We start from the raw sequence: 6000 nt of genomic DNA on the forward strand, positions 1-6000 counted from the left end.
ACCTTGAATGAAAACACCAAAACAAGGAAATCAACCTGAACAAGTAGAACGGAAACCACTAACTAAATGACTAGATCAGACTAGTTTTTAAATATGAGGTGAAAAGTGGGTTATTGATAAATTCAGCTTTGCAAATAGTAGTATTGCTTTTGAAGGCCTAGACTGAATGCTATATTTATTCTATTTAACTATAAATAAGACATGCATTTTTAAAATACAAGTATTTAGGCTAGATTAAGTCATGAGAAGATTATTCTTGTATGCTGGTTTTAATTCATTGCAAATATCCAAATATCTTTCTGCACAATGAAAACGATCGCACCTCTTTGATAAGATAAACAAAACCATCAAATAATATAGCTTGTTTTCTAAAGAAATATTGTCTATGTTCCTTTTAAAATTCTTATCTCAGCATGAAGACCTTCCTTAAACTACGACAAATCATACATTTTATAGGCACACCTTGAAATACATTTCAGACATGTGAGTTTTGTAGTGTAACTTATTTAAATTATGTAAACTATTTGAAAATCTGTGCTGTACACTCACTCCCATTACAATACTCAAGAGTATCGGAAATCCACTAATTAAAAAAAAAATCCTTAAGCAGCTTTCCACACTTGACTCTTGTATCATAGCAGGAATAGAAGTGTGAACGAGATTAAGTAAAGGAAACACAATTCCACATGTTCACTTTGAAGAGAGAAACAGATTTGCCTTAAAGTGAGCTTTATCTGTTCTGTTGTGTTGAGGATCAGAGCTTGACATAGATCAATACAGAGAAAGATTGCACTTAGTGGGCTAAAACAGTCCCAATTAAAAGTGGGCAAAGGGAAGCAGTGGACATTCAAACTGACCAATCAGTTTGGGGAGCTTCAGCTCCAACCTGTTGTTTGGAGAGGAGTGGTTACTAGTAAGTCAGGCTGGGAGCAGTAATTATTTGCCCTCCTATGTTTTGACCACTATTCTGATACTGGAATGTACTAGTAATCAGAATCCCGCACTTGCTTCAACCTGTACTTGCGAATACTGTATACACCCTTTATCTGCTCAGGTCATGCAAATGCAGCATGGATAATAGAATAATTTTTGGTTTTTTTCCAAACTCACCCATAAGAGGACTTTCTGTTTCTATTCAAAGAGCCTGAACACAGACACACAAGTTCATGTTAAAATAAAGGAGTATAGAAACACCAGCCACTTACTCTTTCTGTTGCGCCCTGTTTTCTTGTGGTAAGGAAGGACGTTCGTCTTCATTTGAATGGGCAAGAGCAGTGCAAATAGGCACATCCAGCTTTGATACAGTTAGCCTCCCTCTCTCTCTCTCTAGCTTGCTCACCCTCTGTGACTGAGCTCTCTCTCTCTCTGGGTGTATAATTAGACCAGGCTCTGTCGTGATACTCCTCAAGCTCATTGTGGGAGGATGCCTGACTGCCTGCCTGCCCGTATTGGCAATCTGCCCAGAAACGGCTCTCAGTAACCTTGCCGTAACCAGGAATGTGCCCGGGTGTGTGGTTCATGATTGGCCAGTCCGTGCTGCCTTCAGCCCCCTGCACCCTGCTGGAATTCTGTGAAGGTGTTCAGGAATCTGACCAGCTCAGAATGCAAGGGAAATCCCATTGTGGACAAGTATGGGCACTTGTTGTTATTAGTATTATTTTTTTGTGATTGTTTTTTATTTTGCTCTAAACAGAGGTAACGATAGTTATTCTTGTTCTGAGGCCTTGTAGCGTTTCATATTGGCACTGTCTTTTTATTTCCATCTTGCAGTGTTTATACACTCTCCTCTTTCACTAATTCTACAAATGATATATTTTTCCAAACTTTATTCATGCTAAGAGGGAAGTGGCTTCAGCAAGTAGCAGTTCTAACACTCAGCAATTCTGCTAATGCCTTGTTCCTTAAGTGCTGTTTCTGTCTTGTGCTGCACTTGTATAAACCAGTATTGCAGTTCCTAGTTTATATGGTGGTAAATGGCATTACAACCTCCCAAGGGCAGTTAAAGGCAAAGATGCCATTTTGAAGCCACCAGGGTCAACAGCGATTGAAATGTAGCTCCCCCCCAGTGGATCATAGCCTGGTCTCTCTTCCTATATTCTCATTTCTCTATTACTGGAAATTTCACTTCTGTATTTGTTAATTGTAAACAGCTGCCGCACAACAGCTTTATTATGCAATGAGCGGCCTTCCAGAATGATTAACATATTTTAATAATTTTAAGAAATCATTAACATGTCTGATACAGTGTCTTTGATCACCCAGGAGAGAGATTAGCCCATCTCCAGCTATTTTAAATACAAATGTATTTAAGTGACTAAGAAGATGTTTACATCCATGCCATTAAAGTCCTATTTCACTTGTGATTGACATAGATATATAATATCAAGAAACAGTGAAAGCTAAACACCTGCTCCCATTCATTTTGTTATTTAGTTAGGTACTATAAAAAAAAACAATTTTCAAAAGGTAGACATGTTTCATTTTACATTCTGAGCTTGGTGTGTTTAGAGCATTTACAAGCAGGATGGAGGTAGGCAACACCTTTTCTGTGCAGCAGCTTCACTTATCTCCATGCAAGCAAGCCATGTTTTCTTCTGAGAAAGCAATTATGTTGAGAGGTAGGTTATAAACAAGCAAGGCCAGCACCCTAATTGTGTGTGGTGTGTGGTGTGTGGTGTTTGGCACAACTTGAGAATTCAGAAAGAAGTGTCTGACAGACACTGCTCAGTGGGGAAACTAATACAGGAAGTGAAACCATTTTATTGATGATAAAATAGAGAGGAAATTAAAATGAAGTAGGGTACTACGGGAGAAGGTTGAAATGGGTTAATTTCCTGTATCAAAGCTGAATCAAACCAGGTCATAACAAAGTTAATCCAGATGGTCTGTGTACACTGTGATTGTTCAACCCAGTGCTAAATAACAGAGTCATCTTTTGTGTGTTAAAATGTATTTTGTAGTTAAAGTGACCTTAAAGTTAAAGGTTTTGAAGTTAAAGTGACCTTGTTTCAAAACAATGTTGTCAGTCCTGTGTATAAACTCTTCTCAGAATATTATCATTACAATGAATTCATAACAGTCAAGGAGTGCATTCTATACTTGACAAAGGTTCATTTTAGCGTGAGAAGGCAATTTTCAATACATGGTTCTATTAGCATATTCTTTTTTTACACATTATGTTAGTAATAATGTATGTACGATCTTTATATTCAGTTATGGGGAGTTGTTATCTCAAATATAAAAGCTTGCAAAACAAAAAATACAGTGTCTGTATCTGAGACATAGATGAAAGTGAAAAGTATCATATTGCATTTGACAATAGGAAGATCTTATCATGTGAATACAGCCTTAACTTGTAAGACGTCCTGCTGCTGTCCTGCTGCCCAGGTTCAACCTCTACAAAGAAAACCCAAGCCAGGAAATCAGATCTGTTAAACATGCTGACTCAGTGGGGCCCTGCAAAGTTGTGTTGTGTTTAAAGTGTGAATTGTAATGATCACTATTTTTGTGTCAAGGTTTCTGTCTGTGTAACCTGCTGACACAATGCACAGATCATACTGATAAAATGCACAGATTTAAAGTTCTTTTTTCTAAAGCTGTATTCATTGACTACCTACAGTATTAGACTGGAATGTGAATATAAATAATAGCAGATGAGTGAGACAGTTAAGGGATTGCCCCTAGAGGTTATATGTTAAGATTACAGTCTGTGTTTATTTTTAGGAGTCAAAAAGTGTTCCACAGTGTAATACCTAATATTGCTCAAGATTTGGTATCTAAAAGGTATGTGTGATTACAGCAGCCTTACAGGGGACAGATACATGGGAGAGTTGGAAGAAATAGTTTTTACTTACACTGTATACTGATTCAGATACTGTTAAGCTGCTTTCTAGGACAGGTAAAGTCGTTATGCTGTATAAGTGGTAAAGTTGTGGCCACAAACAGATAAAAAAACCTTCTTGGGATTTTCATAATGAGAATGAATGCACCGACACACGTACACAGGAAAGCACACACACACAAACAACTAGGCAAGGACATTGTCAGAACAACCTTTAAAGTTTAAAGGAAATCTATTTCTTCAGATTCTCACCCCTTGTAGGCTATATGTGACATTTTCTTCAAGAGATTGGGAATAAAATCTGATTCTGGAGTAATGAAGTTAAAAAAAAAAATCATCCTGGGTGAGTACAGTTCTCAGTTAGAGGCCAGTTCCTGGAAGTACTATAACAGACCTCTTATCTTCCCTCTCATCTACATCAAATAACTGACTGTTTACCCAGTGAACATTTGCTGTGTGGAGTGACTTTTGATTTTCCTGCACAAACTGATACTTTACTGAAGAGAGTAAAGAATCGTTTTTTGTCAACAACTTCAGTGTTGTCAATCGGAAGGTACTGGCCTGTCTAATTGTGCAAATCAGACCTGAAGGAAGAAACCACAAGTGTCTTTATTTTGGGCATTTAAGAGTCTTTCTGTTTTATTTTGTTCTAATGTGGGCTCAATGTGATCCAAGGAGGCTGGCAACACTGATAAAAAAAGCTGATGAAGTGGTAAAAAGAAAACCACATGACTGTGAATAACAGTTCACTATACCTGTTAATAGAGCAGACAGAAACAGTGAAAAAGCCAAACACTGCAGAAAACATATCTCACATTATATTGCAAATCACTTCTCTAAAAACCCAATGCCTATGACTGTCAGTGTCTGTGAACATATATATAGAAACATTTTGAAACCGATGTTTTTTAATGTTTAATAATACAAGTGAAATTGTACAAACAAAACCCTGAAAATGTCCCTTAACTATGTTTTTACAACATACTGTACATAGGCTACATGTTATTATTTCTGTTAATACTTTTTAAACTGTTTGTCCCAAAGAATGTGTTGAACAAAAAAAGCATGTTGTTTAAAGCATTCTAATTTCCTATTCTTGATCTGAATTAAATCTCTTTACTTAGAAGAATCACAAGAAAGCTAAGCCTTTACCTTTTTTTTGTTGAATCAAGTTGAATCAGTTGTTTGAAATTCACCTCTCTTTATTGATACCACACTGTTTTTCACACATTTACAAAGTGATGTGCACAGATCTTGCAGGTAAACTCAACATTTGTCACACAATATTAATTCCTGTAACAAAGCAGGAAGTGTCAATGGGTGCAATAGGTTTTTTTTGCAGGAGGAGAATTGAGCTGCCATCACATAGCATAGTAGGGCAATAATACCAAGATCTGATGTTGCTTATACAGTACAATAATACTTTCTTGTCTGGTTTCTCAGAAGTTTGTTTTGCAACCAAGCAGCTATACTTTACATGCACACAAACTTACAATAAACATAAAAACAGTACACAATAGTACTGCATTAAAAATAAATATAACATTACATAAAAGACATCAACCCAACATTGCCAATACACACCACTCCTATAGGAATGAAGTGTAGTCTGTGTACAATGGCAGCCTGTTCTGGAAACAAGGTTGGTCATGAATGGAGCTCAGGAGAAGAACCAGTCCTTCAGTCCATCTGCTCTAAGATACAGGACATCTGCCATTCCTTGCCAATGTTCTTTGCTCATTTTCCCCTGTTCCAACTGCACTGGCCCTTTAAATGGTGTAATTCTTGGGGTTCTTTAATAAGGGGTTCTGACTGCTGTCCACATAGTCAGGCAACCATCCCTCAAGTTAAGGTTGATAATAGCCATAATGTTTCCTACATCTTCATTCATTAATGAAAATACATTACTTTCTTTTTATCACATATAGTTTGTAACACCTGTGTTTAGTATTCCTTTAATAAAACAACATCTATCTATCCATTCTAACAGCTTTCTCCAATTCAGGACAGGGTTATAGGGGAGTCAGAGGTATCCCAGCAGCCAAGGGGGTTAAGGTAGGGTGCACCCTGGGTCTCCAGTCCATCGTTGAGCACACAGAACACAAACACACAAACACTCACACCATGGCCAATTAACCTACCAGCTTGTTTTTGGACTG

At 37.3% G+C, this 6000-nt stretch overlaps 1 protein-coding gene across 1 annotated transcript in view; it reads right to left on the minus strand.

Annotated features, from left to right (window-relative positions):
• The window catches only part of LOC148648170 (uncharacterized), a 28183-nt gene extending 26827 nt beyond the window's left edge, over positions 1-1356 (minus strand). Inside the window, exon 1 of the mRNA XM_088607595.1 lies at positions 1206-1356. The gene's annotated coding sequence lies outside the window, so the exon portion shown is untranslated. The remainder of the gene's footprint in view (positions 1-1205) is intronic.
• Between the last annotated feature and the right edge of the window lie 4644 nt (positions 1357-6000).

The sequence above is a fragment of the Lepisosteus platostomus genome, chromosome 15, assembly GCF_059453375.1.
Source record: "Lepisosteus platostomus isolate fLepPlt1 chromosome 15, fLepPlt1.hap1, whole genome shotgun sequence".
Classification (NCBI taxonomy): Eukaryota; Metazoa; Chordata; class Actinopteri; order Semionotiformes; family Lepisosteidae; genus Lepisosteus; species Lepisosteus platostomus.